We start from the raw sequence: 15033 nt of genomic DNA, 5'->3' as shown, positions 1-15033 counted from the left end.
GTAGACGATTCGGTCGGGGAAGACCCCCGGAGAAGGGGAGGAGGCACACTGAGCATCGTCTGTGGGAAGGTGGTGGGAGGCCCGGGGAAGAGTAGGTGCCACGGCCTCACAGGGACGTGCCAGGCGTGGCCGAGCACAGGAAGGCCAGCAGGAGTCGGGGACGGGGGCTGTGAGGGTTTGGGCTCTTACTCTGATAGGGATGGAACCGAGGAGAGGCTGCTGTGTGACACTACATGGCGTGTGTGTGCATGCGTGCGTGTGCATGTGTGCATGTGTGTGCTGTGTTGCGTGTGTGGGTGTGTGCGCGCGTCGGGGTGGGGGCAAGGGGCAAGCACAGGGAGGCGGCTGCGTTAGTCTACGGTGATCTAATGTCTGGACCACAGTGACAGGTTGGAGAAGACAGGAAGTGGCGGATTCCGGATAAATGCAGAAGGCCAGAGCACGAGGATTTGCTGATGAGAGAGAATCTCTGTTTGGAATCTTGGAGAGTTTGTTGAACAGATGAATGAATGCGGTGACTTTCCAGAGGGCCCGAGCTGATCGGTGCCGCAGCAGGGCCTAGAAGTTGCCTCCTGGCTCCCAGGACCCGCCCTGCCCCAAGGCTGGTGTTCTAGAGGCTCCCGGATGAGAGTCTGCCCGGGGTTGCCGACCTGTGGACACGCCAGGAGTCCTAGGCTCCCAGGACACCCAGTAGCCGGATGTAACCGGGTCCACATCTCTTGCCTCCCGCCATCCAGGCCAAGATTTCCTCTTGACCAGCCATTGCCACAGAGCCCACTGGAGGGGAGAGAAAGTTGCTTTTTCTTCCTCCGTCCAAATTCACCAGACTCTCACCTCATTATGCTTCTCTTGGCCCTGAGACCAGACTCGCAGGGAGAAAGTTGAGCTGCGTCCGGAGGAGCTCTCAGGAAGGCTTTCATCACCTTTAATGATTGAACGCAGCCGCCTGCTAACAGGTGAGCTCGCTCCTGTGTTTACACTAATTAGGTAGCACCCAGGGGGCTCTGGCGGTGCCAGGCGAGGTGTTGCCAAGGAGAATGACTCATAGTACAGCAGAGGCAGCCCGAATTGAGGCCCTCGCCCTCTGTGCGGTCATGCGGGGCTGCAGGCTCCGACAGGCAGGCGTGGATGAGGGTCCTTTGGAGAGGGCGCCGAGCCCTCTGGGGCTTGCCTCAGAGTCCCCGTGCTGCCGGGGAGCCCCCTCTGCTCTGCACTCTGGTGGCCTCTGCGGAGCCCTGGGGGGCCGCGGGAGAGGAGAGGACAGGTCCCTCCGCCGTGTGCTCACCCCAGCTTCCTCGCTCACGCTCACGCCTGGGACGCGGTCAGCCTTCCAGGCAGGGAGCTGCCCGAGCTCAGGGCGGGGTGCCGGTGGCCTGTGCCAACGCCATGCCCTGCTTCTGGGACCTCCCACAGCAGAGCTCAGTGAGTGTCCGCAGACGTTTGCATGGACACCTGTCACCTTGCCAGGGGCGGTGGCTCCTGGAGACACCTCAGCCCCATCGTTTCCACCTGTCAGCTAGGGGGAAGACCTGTGTGTCAGATTCCGGCATCTCTCTCTGCCTGTGGCCGGCTGTGCCTGCTTTGAGGGTGGGCAGCTGGGAGAGTCACCCTCTGATTCAGCATCCAGAGAAATAAGGAGGTTAAACTGTGGCCTCCTGTGGAGACGAGGCCGACCCCCTTCTTTGGCAAAGGCTGTAGGGATCCTTCACTCTTTGTTGCTGTTTAGAAACAGCTTTATTGAGACATAAGGCACACATGTGTCGTGGGCTGAGTTCCGTGCCCGAATCCGTATGCTGAAGCCCTAACCCTGAGTGCCTGGGAATGCACTGCATTTGGGGGGAGGACCTTTAAAGAGGTGAGGAGGTGAAAATGCGGCCGTGAGGGTGGCCCTCGTGCAACGCGACTGGTGTCTTTACTAAGAAGAGGAAATTCGGGCACACAGAGAGACAACAGGGCTGCGTGTGCGCAGACGGAGGACACGGCGAGGAGGTGGCAGCTGTGAGCCGAGGAGAGAGGCCTGGCGAGAGACCGGCCTGCCCGCACCTGCATCTCGGCTGCAGCCTCCAGAGCGGTGTTTCATCCAGCCAGGCTGAGGCATTTTGTTACGATAGCCCAGCAAAGTAGTGAACCGTGCCACTCGCCCCTTGACATTTCACAGTTCAGTGGATTGTGGCTGATTCACAGCTTTCTGCAATCATCAGCACAGTCAACTTTAGAGCATTTTCATTTCCCCAAAAAGAAGCCTTGTACCCGTTAGCTGCCTCTGCTCTATCCCTCATCCCTGTCCCCTCCTTAGTCCATGGTAACCACTAATCTACTTTCTGTCTCTGTGGATTTGCCTGTTCTGGACATTTCATATAAATGGGTTCATACGCTGTGTGGCCTTTTGTGTCTGGCTCTTCACTGAGCCTAATGTTTTCAAGGTTCATCTAGGTCGTAGCGTGCATCAGTGCTTCCTTATTTTCCTTGACTGAGTAATATTCCCGTGCATGGGTACTACATTGTGTTTATCCATTCGTTGGTTGATGGACATTGTGCTGTTTCCACCTTTGGCCTATTGTGAATAACGCTGCTATAAACATCTGTGGACTAGTTTTTGTTTGACAATAATATTTTCATTTCCCTTGGGAGTTGAATTGTTGGTCAAATAGTAATTCTATGTTTAATTGTTTGAGGAAGTGGCAGACTGCAGTTTTCCAAAGCAGCTGCACCATTTTACGTTCACAGCCGTGTATGAGGGTTTCAATCCACATTCTCATCCACACTGGGCCCTTCACTTTATTTCCGCCATGATCCGAACATTTTTGTCAAACAAGTCTCGAGCGCTGTCTTAACACTGAGGCCAGAGATCTCCCTGTGACACCCACTTTTTGGCGTAACTAGGACCAGGAGCCTTCCTGTCTCCTGCGTGGTCCTGCTGGGAGCACCCAGCGTCTCCAAGTAATGACGTTGATCATGAGGGAGTGTCCAGCACACCGCCCGACACACACATGCCACAGGCCTGGCCCTCAAGGAGACACCATCCCATAAGCCACGTACACAGTAAGTGCCAGGAGTCATTTCAGGGGAAAGGTGGTCTTAGCCACAGCAGCAGTGGGGGCCTAAGTGTCACTCAGCAACTGCAGAGATGGGGTGGGGGGTAGTCTTGGCCCAGTTCTTAAAGGCAGAGCCCTGGGGCACTTCTGAGTCAGCCACAAAGTAAAATGGGCAGGACCAGAGAGGGCTTGGGGGACCGCGGCCTGAGGAGGGATACCGGGACAGACACTCCTTTCCAGGGCAGACGCCCTTATGTGTCCCACCCTCCAAATCATGCCCACAGAGTTTGAACTTCCACGGCTTAGAGACCCACACTTGTTCAAGGACAGTTTTGATAAAAGCTGAGCTCATGACTCTGTGCAAACGCAAAATGAAGACGTGTCAAAGATTTTATCTAGCTCGTTAATGAATGAAGATGTCAGGACGGTGTTACAACTGGTTCCAGGAGCCTCACGTCCATGGCAGGCAGGAATGCGGGAGCGCGTTTCCAAACTCGCAGAACTGGCCACAATCCATGGGGCAGAGTCGAGAGCGTTCCGCCGGACATGTCGCTTGCGTTTCTGCGGACAAGGATCATTATGCTTTATTAGGGGTTTTCTACAACTTGCAGAGCGGCAGAATAGCTCAAAAACTATGCAAGGCGAAAGTAACCCCAAAAGATGTGCCAGACAGCACGTCCGTGAATCTTTTCTGCCCATTTCGAAGTCTTTCATGGTTTTCCCTGACGTGCGCCTGGCCAGTTAACGGGACAGCCCTCCAGCTAAGGGAAATGCGAGGAAGAAATGGGGCCCTGGAGGCCTGTGGCCCCTGGGAGGAAGGGCTGGGGCGTGTGGGGCTCAGGGCGGCATTGGGGAATGGAGTTGCCCTGGACGGCAGGAGGACGGGAGGGGCTGGCAGGAGAAGCGGGGCACCAGGACCACCTTCCTGTACTCCTCTTTTCCTTAAAGAGGCGGAGAGCAGCTGCTACTTAATCCTCATCTCGTCTTCTCTGGCCCTGCAAGCCTTCTCCCGCCTGGTCCCTGTGCAGTGGGGGACACACCTGGGGAGAGCTCAGCTGGCCAGGGGGCTCGGGGAGACTGGGACTGTGTTGAGAGAGGCCCCCGGCTCAGCAGCCAGGAGAGCTGACGCTGCGGCCGGGACCCGGCAGCTTCCGTTCTTCCAGGGGCAGGAAGAGGAGCTGGAGGAGCACCGGGCAGCGGCCTCTCCTTTCCTAACGTCCCAGAGCCCGGAGCAGGAACACCTCGTGGGTCCCAGGGTAGGGAGGGCCGTAGGTCATGGCGGAAGCTTGACCATCCTGTGTCATTTTCCGAAGGGGCCCAGGAGGTTTGCTCGGAGAGTCCGACTGGGGCCGATGCCTCCCGAGATCAGGAGGGCGGGTCGGAGCGGGCAGGGCCGCGGCCGGGCAGCTCCCCGGTCAGCCTGGGGGTGCAGTGGGCAGCAGAAGGTCATCTGGTCTCAGAGTCCGGGGCATGCCAGCCTGGCAGGGACCCTGAATCACGGGGGGACTCGACTAAACTCCAAGTGCCGCAAAAAGAAGAAAATGCTATTTCACAGACTTCCTCGTGGAGACTTTTGTGTAGGACGCAGCTCTGATAAGCTGCTCAGCGTGGGAGTCAAGGGGGCGCTGAGACTCCCCAGAGAGAGCTCGAGGAGCAAGGGAGGAGGGCAGGCTGCCTGCTGGGGGGGATGGGCCAGGAATCTGCCGATAGAGAGGCCGAGGCTGCTGCGGGCCGTGCCCAGCCTCCCGTCTGAATCAATGTTCCACCAATATGATCAAATATCTGATCAAAGGGGCATCATCCACTAGTGGATCCATGGTGCCAATTAGAAACTCGCAGGAGGGACCCCCAGAGTCTTGGTCTTGTCCCTCTCTGTAACATCCCCCACAATTGGTTTTCCAGTGTTTGAATGCCTCCAGTGACAGGGAGCTCAATACTTTTCAATGGCAGCTGACGCCACCTTGAGACACTTAGGACCACTACAATATTTTCTCATCTACAAGACTGAAAATCTATATTTCCCGAGCTAGCAGCCATTCGTCTTAATTTCGTCACTTGGGGCCACACAGAACAAGTCTATTTTCTTTGTAGCAGCACAGCCCTTCAAAATTCTCAGAGAAAGGCTTTGTCTTCCTGAGTCCGTGTTCTCCAGTCCTGCCCATTTCTGAGGATCTTGAGTACAAGTTCCTTTCTCCTCCTAGTTAGTTCACATGGTTTGATTTAGTCTCTGTACAGCACCCCCCACCAACCCAAAACTAAATAATAGAGATGTCAGGCCAGGATGGAGGAAAGTGAGTTACTATCACCTCCCTTCTTCAGGAGACAATACTTTTAGTAATAGAGCCCAGGAGGGCATCAGCTTTCCTAGGCAGTCCCATTGCTGTTGCCTCAGAGCACTGACCAGTTTCCTGATGTGTGTGATTTGTGTGAATGGGAGCAAGAAACGGGGCATTCATGGCATCGTCTTTCCCTTCATCTTATTTCGGGTCCCATCTGAGGCAAACCCTGACTCAGGGACTTGAGTGGTTTATTTGGGAGGTGATGCCAGGGAGCATCGGCAGGACAGTGGGGAACGAGTGGGGCTTGTGGGAGACAGTGTGGAATGTGGGCTCCAGGGGCGTCTCCCCCTAGAGTGAGGGGCCTCGGCTGTGTCCCCACCCAATCTGGTTGGGTTTTGACTGTGGGCTGCTTTGGGGGAGGGTGTTGACTCCCTGGCACTTCTGCTCTGCTGTGCTCACAGCCAAGAAAGAGACACACGTGCTGGGGGTGGGAAGTCAGATCACTAAGCCCTGAAGGGGGAAGCGTTGCAGGCATGTGGCCACCGCTGGCATCCCTTGAGCCCACGCCCTCCCCATCGCCCTTATAGACAGTCATACCCATGCCAGCCTTTGTCTCATTATTCCCTGGCGTTCTCTGGAGGCGGCGATGTCTTCTCCTTCCTCTCCTCTTAGCATGTGAGGCACCATCATTTCAGGTTGTGTTGGCCCCGGTGCCTGCCCAGCCCCGTCACCTGATATCCCCAAGCAGCGGAGACCAATTAAAGACACGGCCTGGCTGGGACAGACAGACAGAGAGCCCGGCTGCACTGGGCTGGGAGGGCCTGGGCTCGGGCAGGGAGCAGCAATCCAGCCACCAGCTGGGGCAGGGATCAAACCCCATTCCCTGGGGCCTTCCAGGAAGGGGGCAGAGGGGGGCCCACCTCCAGGAGCTGCTCCCTGCTCTCCCCCAGCATGTGAGTCAGGGACCGGGAGGGGAGTGTCACTACCCACAGCCCAGACGGTTTGATGCTGAGCTGAGCAGCTGGCGCTGGGAGCAGGGATGTACTGGGCTTCTCCAGGGAGTGGGTGGGGGTATAGACTTCAGGAAAGAGGGACCTGCTCCACCGCTGGGGCCCTGGGGGGCTGCAGAAACTCACTGACGGGTTTTCAGAATCGGAACCCTAACCTGAGTGCGCAGAGAGGCGATGGTCTCGCGGTGGGCGGTCTGGAGGGTCACGGCCTGCCGCTCTGGGCTCCTGGCGCCTTGTTCCTCCCCTCCCGCTCATGGACCCTCCTGGCTGCTCCCCCCTCCTTCTTGCCTCTGATCCAAAGAGCTGGGGGGCCCTGGGCCTTCTGGGCACCAGGGGAGGCCTTCCTCAGCCAAGGAGGAGAAGGAACTTGCCAGGCCCAGGATTGGTGGCCGACCAGGCCAGGCCAGGCCAGGCCAGCTCAGAGAGTTTAATGAAGAAAATAACAATTCCCAGAGGAGAGCGGAAAGGCTGTTCCCATTTTAATTTTTCCCTCTTGGCAGAAACTAACTTTTCTGTAAAAACAATGAAAAATCAGGGCGGAGTTTCCTCCCCGAGCCACTCAGCACCCCTGGGAGGAAAGGCTTGTGGCCAGGGAGGGAGAGGGGGCCTGGCTCCCGAGAGGTGCCCCGCTGGTGCCGGGCTGGGTGGGTGGCGGGGCGGACCTTGGGCCCAGTCCTTCCAGAGACGGGTCAGCTGGCCCTGCTGGCCACCTGTGTCCCCTGCAGACCTGAGCCCTGCCAGCCCTGCAGATGGCCACATTGTGGCCTAGACTACAGTTTGCATTCTGTGAAGGTCACTGTTCTCTCCCAGGCACTGGCCAGGAAGGTCCTGCCGACCACAGGGCGGGGCAGCTGGGCCCCGCTGGTGAGGCGGAGAGCCGGGTCACAGGCACAGCCCGGCTTTGTGTTGGGGAGGGGACGTTTCTTTGGGCAGACACATCTCACTGTACTTGCTGCGTTTGACGCATCTAGGACTCCAGACCCAAGGGTGGTAGACCTATGATGTGTGTCCCAGAGCTGGCAGCTTGCTGAGCAGGGTCCTGGGAGCCCCTCGGGGCTGCCTCGCTGGTAGACCACTGGCCTCCCTCTGGGCTTCCTGGGCGCTTCCTTCATGCCTTTGCACAGCAGCTCTCATCCCGTTAGACAGAAGCATGGAAATGCCCGGCCCGGGAGGTCCTGGGAGGCTGGTGCCCGGACCGGTCTGGAGGAGCCTCCATGCTCACCTGTGCTCTGCACTTGCCAGAGGAGGAGACTTGAGGAGGCCAGTGGGCATCCATATAATGGATCATTATACCCATCGGATGAGAGGTACCTCCAAGAATTGGGGGTCCGTGAGCAGCTTGGGGGTTGGGGGAAGAAATCAGCGGTTGGGTCCTGAGTGAAGCCAACTCAGCAACATGGGGACTGTGGTTAGGAACAGGAGAGATGAGAAGCAGGCAGCTGCCGAGGCAGAATTAAGTGGCCTACGTGCCGGGGACACATACCGGGTCATGTGTCAGGGTCACGGTCCAGGTGAGACAGGAGGGCTGGCACCTGGGGCAGAGGACAGGCTGCCACTCAGAGCAAGACGGGCGGGGGCAGAGGCTGAGGACTCGGAACGGCTGGCTGCACGGTTTAGGAGCTGCACAGGTCGGTGGGGGGGGGCAGTCCATCCTCCGTCTGTCACCCACAGCCTTTGCCTGGCCAGCCCTCTGCTGTTCCTCCGAATCCTGACGTTAAGCACTCAAAGGGCAGAACCTGCCAGCACCCTCCTCTTTGTGTGCCACATGCAGTGGAAGCTTCTAGAAAGTGGCTTTCAGAGGATGAGGACACGGGACTTGCTTGTGACATATCGAGCACATAGAACTGGGGGGAGGGGCAGAGGTGTCATCCCCTCCACTGAGCAGCCAGGAACACGTCGAACACATCGAAACAACACCCGCTCACAACCGTGATGGAGTTGCTGAGGACAGGGCAGGGGGGTTCACTGCCTGAATGCACTGAGGCCTTGAGAGGCCATGAGCAACCTTGGCATTTCACAGGGGAGGAAACTGAGGCACAGAGAGGGAAAGGTGCCCAAGGTCACTCTCCTGGTTAACGGTAGAGAACTGGAATAAAAATCCAGAGCTTTTGGCCCAGAAGTCCGTATTTTTCCTGTGTACCCCTTTGTCCTTCTGGAACAGGGGGAATAAATGAAGGAAGACAGACAGACACACACATGTGTGCACACACGGCCCACTTGCCTGCTCTTGCTGCCACACGGAGGGCAGGAGCCCCCAGAGGCTGAGGGTCCCTGGGACCTGGAGGCTGACCTGGGAAAGGGGGCGCCACCAGCATCCGTGGCCTCCTGAGAAGCCGGTTCTCCCACAGACGTTCTTTGTTTTCATTAGGGAAGATCTCAATTAAAATAATTACAGTTACAACAAAAAAATCACAGAAGAGAGGGAAAAAAGAGTTCAGTTAAATGCAAATATATTCAGAATGAGATTATGAACTCGGCTCACCCCCTCTAAAATTATCCATTAACGATTACATGCTAATTATCCACCTTTTTATTGTTTTAGAAAGGAAGAGATTCATTCTCTTTGGAATGGAATAGATATCCACGAAATAATGCCACGTACTTCGAGGTGGACTGGTGGACCGAAATAGCCTAAAGCTTTTTGATGAAATCGTGAGGAGGCTGGGATGCTTCCACGAAACTAACAGGGTTGCCCTAAAAAACAAACAAACAAAAACGAGCCATGGTTTTCCATCAAGAAGATTTCTTCCTTTTTTAGCCATAGGCCGTTGACATAGCCGGACCCCGGCACCTGTTGGGCGGCAGGCACCCTCTGTCTGGCCGTTCCCTAGTGTCTGCCCTTATTAATTGCTTCGTGTTGCTTCTGGGGTGAGGGTGGGGCTGCTGTGGGCACTGGCTCAACGCTGAGCCACCAATGGATGTTGCTGTGTCAAGGGTCGTGTGTCAGGGTCACGGTCCAGGTGAGACAGGAGGGCTGGCACTTGGGGCTGGGGGCACTGACCCATGTGTCTGTCCAGCGGAGTCAGTCTGGATTCCCAGGACAGTCCTGCTTTCAACATCTGCTTCACCTGCAGAATTTGAATTTCCCACTATTTTGACATTCAAACCCCTTGGTTTTGACCCCTTTGACTTTCAGACTCCCTTGCATATCTAAGCAAGAGCACAAAAATCCTCTGTCAAGCCACCTGCTTCAGTTTTTGGTCCAGAAGGCATGCTCAGCAGAGCTACAGAGCGAGGCAGGGCGGGGGCACTGGTGGAGGGGCTGGGGGAGCTGTGTATTGGGCTCCCTCCGCGGCATCTCTCGGCTCCCCTTTCCTGCAGCCCCTGGGGCAGGATGGGGGGAGGGGACAGAGGTGTCATCCCCTCCACCGGACAGACCTGAAACCTGTCCTAGGGGGCTGACTTGTCCAAGGTCACTTAGCGGTGAGTGGCGGTTTCCAAATGCAGGTCTGTAAAGCCCTAAAGTTCAGGATTTCCCTCCCTGCCAGGATGCCTCTCAAGAAGGCCACGGCCCGGTCTGGGAAATCGGGCTGGGGGTTTGTGCGGAGCGCCCGAGGCCCTGGAAGTTCCGCAGCTGGGAAACCAGGGGGCCAACCCCAGCAGAGGCTGACAGTGAAAGGCCCCAAGAGGTCAGCAGGGAGGTCCTTGTTCTGGGAGGAGGGAGATGCCGGTAGAGACGATCTCACATATTCGGGGGTTTTAGGAATTCCCACATGGCAGAAGCCAGCCTGAAACAGTTGCTCCCTGGGTGGTCCCTGCTTTGTCAGGCAAGTGGAACACCTACCCCAGGATTGATGCCCCTCAGCATGCCCAGAGTGGTAAGGAGGGTCCAAGTGCCACGCAGGCGGCTTCCTGCAGCAAGTGCCCACGAGGACAGTTGAGGGAGGACCAAGGCTCCCAGGGGTAAAACCTAAAATGCTGGGATGAGCACAGGCACGTGCACGTGGTGGGTGTGCTGTGTGTGTGCAGGGCACCAAGGGGTTTGCGCTGAGCTGGAGAGAGCGAACTAGAATTCCAATTCAGTCCGCGACACCATCTCCCTGAGGCTCCTGGAGGATGTGTGTTCAGCGGGGAGCTGGCGGGAGCTGGGGATCCCACGGGCAGGGGTTTGTTCTTCCGACGCTTCTCTTGGTAACTTTGGTTGCTTACTTAACCCTGCTGCGCCTCAGTTAGCCGAGGAGGGGCGGCGGGAAGGGTGGTCTTCCTGGAGGCTGTCACATGGTCTCATTGGCCTGCAAAGGGGGGCCCGGCAACTCATTTTACTGCACCCATGGGGGCTGTGTGCTGCAGCGGCTGCCGGGGGACTTTGACCGGGGACCCTGACCGGGGACCCTCGGCATCATGAGCTCAGATCAGCTGGCCTCCTGGGACACTTCCATGTGCCTTTTGTGCTGACCTCAGTGAGTCCTCCCGAGGACCCTGTGCAGTGGGTGTCATTGCACAGAGGAGGACTCTGCGTCTCCCAAAGCTTCAGTGACTTGCCGGAGGCCGCATGGGCCGCGACTAAGCAGCAGGGCCCGGAGTGGAACTCTGGCAGTCTGGCCAGAGCACCCGTCCGCCTCGCTCCTCCCGGTGCTCTGCGGGCCCTCCGTGCACGCGCCCATCTCACCTTGTTCCTTCCAGCAGACCTGCCCCTCCTGGTTAAGCTTTTCTCAGACTTTGTCCCTGGGAGCTGAGAACTGGGTGGAGAACGGGGCGGAGTTGGGTGCTGGCCCTCCACCTCAGCCTGCTGATTCTCTCTCTTTCTAGTCCTTTTGCCGCTGACACCAGTTGGGCCTCCCCTGCCCCCTGGCTGTTCTTCTGGCCTTCTGTCCTGCTTTCATTCGCCAAATGCCAATCTGACTGAGTGCTTCCCTCTGCATACAGGCCAAAGGCCACACTCCCTGCAGCACATGGGTGGCTTCCCATCCCATAATCCTGCCCTGCCCCATCTCTCTTCCTCCTCGTTGGTGCTCCCCGCTGGGGCTGTGCTCACCAACCTGTTGTTCTCATCATGCACTTTGTGGCTCCATGACTCCACTCCTTAGTCGTGTTTCTCTGCCCCAAGCAGACATCCTCACCATTTGTCTATCGGGCAATCTCCTACTCATACATCAAAACCCAGCCTCCGAGTTACCTTCCCCCATTCTCTCTCCACCCTTGAGCTACTTCTTACTACCCTCCACATATGCTATTGTTGTCGTCCTTATCACTTACTGTTATCGATCTGCTCACTGGTCTCCACCCCTCTCTGGATTCTGACCACCCCCTCCAGAGATATAAAGAGGTGTTGGCAGGGTCTCTGCATGCCCAGCGTCTGGCAGAGCTGGGCCCAGAGCGGGTGCTCAGTAGTGCTGGTTGAGTGGAATCGACGGCCTCAGGCCTTCCCCACCCTGAGGTCCCTTAGCACCTTCAGGAGGCTCCACCTTGTCCATGAACTTGCAGACACTGGGGAGCCCACCTGTGGTTTGTTAAAGGGCTTGCTTCTCTCCCCTACCACCTGCCACCTCTGGGCCAAAGACCACCCCTCTTGTGACCTGAGTCCCGGGCCTGCTTTTCCACTTCTTCACTCCAAGATCTGGTCATGGGCGAGGACAAAACCGAGAAGCAGTGTCTGCTCTGCAGAAGCGATGTGTTCCAGCCAAGTTGGCTGATAAGTGATTTTTCTGCAAGTAGAATAATTGGACGTGAGTTCCCATGGCAACAGTGCCTTTCCTGGAAACGGTTTGGAGGGGAAGGCAGGACGAGAGGGACCAGCTCTGGCTCTGCTGGCCTCTGCAGAGCTGCGTGGGCCGGGGGGGCGGGGACCGTGGTGCCGCCGAACGATCCACTGTTCCTTTGTGCCACCACCCCGACGCCAGGGCCTCGTGCTCGCTGTCCTCTCTCCGCTTCCTGAGGCCACAGAAACCTTTGCCATGTCGTGTTTGAAGGTCTCCTGAGCTCACACCCACAGTTTAGAATGTCATCTTTCCTCTCCATTAACAGAAAATGTGTTTTTTAACAACACAATATTTTACAATGTGTACATTAACAGTTCACAAAATGCTTTTGTGACACTGTCGTGGGATTCTCTGAAAATAACCTTTGAAGGTTTATGATGTCAAAATTCCCATTTTACAGACGTGGGAACTGAGGCGGGCCCCAAATAAGAGACGGGCAGCACAGAGAGGCTGGAGGTGTGCCGAGGTGCCCGGCAGTGTGACCCTGCTCCCTGAGCACCGGGTGCCTCCTCCCGCCATCGGGAGGGAGGGAGAGAGGTGGCATTCCCATACCTCCTTCCTCCACCACGCATTCCAGGGACACAGCCCACCAGAGCCAGGAAGACAGAGGCTGCCCCCGGGCTGGGAGCTCCTGGCTGCCTTTCCTAACGAGCTTCGCGAGAGGTTTCTGCAGGGCCGCCCTCCCCGTCCACCGCAGTAAGGGTCCTGGGCTCCAAGAGCAGGGGTGTCCGGATGGAGAAGCATCAGGCCCTCACTCTCCCTTGCTCGTCCCTTGATCTTCAAAAGGCTCCCGTGTCTGTGGAGCAAGAGCCACTGTCACGTCTGTTTGGAAGACTGGGTGTGAGTGTGTGTTTGTGAACTTGAGTGTGTGAGGGTGAGTGTGTGCGTGAGTGCAGGTGAGGGCACATGGAGGCTGGGGGTGGGGTCTCTCCAGAGGGCAGTAGGGCCTGTACCCAAGGGGCCCCCAGGGTCCTCAAGGTGGGTCTGTGTTTGTGGGGGAGGGAGTAGGGTCAGCAGCGGAGCGCGAGCCCCCAGGAAGTGGCCTGGCTTTCTGTCTTCCTTGCAACGACTCTGTGGAGGTCACACCATCCTAGTGTCAGCTCTGGCATTGGGAGCCACACGTGAAACTCTTAGCTCAGCGCTTCTTCCATTTCGGGGAACACTTCCCTCCGGGTCCTCCTCCGCTCCACCCTAACTAGAACTTAAACGGCATTCTGATGGCAGTAATACAAAATCTTAGACATTCAGAACCCCTTTCTATAGCCCTTCCCAGACTGGCGGGGAACTGAGAAGTCCACACAGTCCCTTGTAGGACTAGCAGGTGGGCTGGAGACTCACGCCCCTGGGGGTGCTGTGGAGACTCCGGACGCTCCCGCCCTTCCATCCTGCGACGCTGTCTCCCCGTCCCGTGTGTCATTTCTCTCCCTCTGCCCTGCCGACATTCTTCTCCCTCTACATGTCAATTCCCTGATTCTGAATACTGCCATATGCTGGTGACTCCGGGAGCCAACGCCGGCCACACCAACGTCTCCCATCCCTTCCTACGTGCGCTTCTGGAGTGTGGACCAGCTGCCCTCCATCAAGACCTGAGGTCTAATTCCCCTCCCTGTAAATCTGGGCTGGCCTTAGGGACTCCTTTGTCATCAACAGAGTGCGGAAGTGACATCTCATGACTTCCGAGACGAGGACAGAAAAGGCGGGCAGCTTCTGTCTAGTCCCTTGGAACACTCGCTTTCTGACGCTCTCGTGGGACATTCCTTCTTGGAACTCAGCCACCATCTGTAGGAGACGTAAGGCCTGTGGGGATCCACATGGCAGGTGCTCAGATGGCAGACCCCGCTGGGGCACCCAGCCCAGGTCGGGGGAAGGTGCTTCGGGCTGATTCTGGCCTCGTCATTCAGGTCACCCTGGATGTTTGAGTCTTTCCAGCTGAGGTTCCAGGCATCTCAGACAGACACAGGCTCTCTGCGCTGGGCTCCATCGGAACTCGGGCTCTCAGGTGTGCACGATAACGTGGTTGTTACACAGCAAGCTGGGGGTTGTTTGTTACTCAGCCGTAGATGACGGACACGACTCTTACAGCTGTATCTCTAGGCCAAGCTTCCTTCTGAGCTTCTGATACGTACACCTTGCTGCCTGGGGGACATTTCTAAAGTTCTGTAGCACCTGGAATCTTCCACAAGTGCATTAGATCAGTGTCCTAAGCTGAAGCTGCCATCTTCTCATCCAAATTTGAAAGCCCTGGTGATATGATATGGCCTGTGGCCGCAGAAGAAAGCAGAAGGCACAGCCACACTTGCCTGAAGGCGTGACCTTGGTCGCCACGTGCTGCCCTCTCACCACTGGATCAGCACCTGCCAGGACGGCGTGGCGGTGAGCTCAGCCGACAGCAGGACTGGACAGCAGCCTTTGGAAGTATGGGGGCAGCAAGGTCCTTCAAGACGCGTGATGAGCTGCTCCTGGGGTGCTGGGGCCTGTCAGGCCTGCTCCCCCAGCTTCCTGCGTCATCTGCCTCTCTCTGGCCCCCGACTTCCTTTACCTGTGACCCGGCCCAAGCTGACGAGGTTGAATGAACCCTCAGAAGGGAGCTTCTTCGCGCCTGGTGGCAGCCAACACCTGGCCAGCGGAGCAGGGGAGCTCTGCTGCTGTAGGAGTTAACCTTATGGGTGTGCGTCTCTCTCTGGCTCTCACAAAAGGAAAACAGCAAAACAGCCAGCCACTGTCTAAGAGGGTGGAGATCAGAGTTGGAAGGCTGGACCCCACTGTGTCCCGCTGCACCCCACTGTGTTCCTCTGTGCCCACTGTGTCCTGCTGCACCCCACTGTGTCCCCTGCACCCCACTGTGTCCCGCTGCACCCCACTGTGTCCCCTGCACCCCACTGTGTCCCACTGCACCCCACTGTGTCCCGCTGTACCCCACTGTGTCCCACTGCACCCCACTGTGTCCCGCTGCACCCCACTGTGTCCCGCTGCACCCCACTGTGTCCCGCTGCACCCCACTGTGTCCCCT

The 15033-nt window shown here is 57.3% G+C and overlaps 1 long non-coding RNA gene across 1 annotated transcript; it reads right to left on the bottom strand.

The window, feature by feature from the left end:
• Positions 1–359: 359 nt before the first annotated feature.
• Positions 360–6803, bottom strand: LOC123276377 (uncharacterized). Its single transcript, XR_006512794.2, has 3 exons — positions 6480–6803; positions 5912–6045; positions 360–3596 (listed from the first exon to the last, which is right to left on the bottom strand). It is a non-coding gene; the product is annotated as an uncharacterized lncRNA (long non-coding RNA).
• Between the last annotated feature and the right edge of the window lie 8230 nt (positions 6804–15033).

Source organism: Equus asinus, chromosome 13 (assembly GCF_041296235.1).
Source record: "Equus asinus isolate D_3611 breed Donkey chromosome 13, EquAss-T2T_v2, whole genome shotgun sequence".
Classification (NCBI taxonomy): domain Eukaryota; kingdom Metazoa; phylum Chordata; class Mammalia; order Perissodactyla; family Equidae; genus Equus; species Equus asinus.
This window is presented reverse-complemented; position numbering and strand designations above follow the sequence as displayed.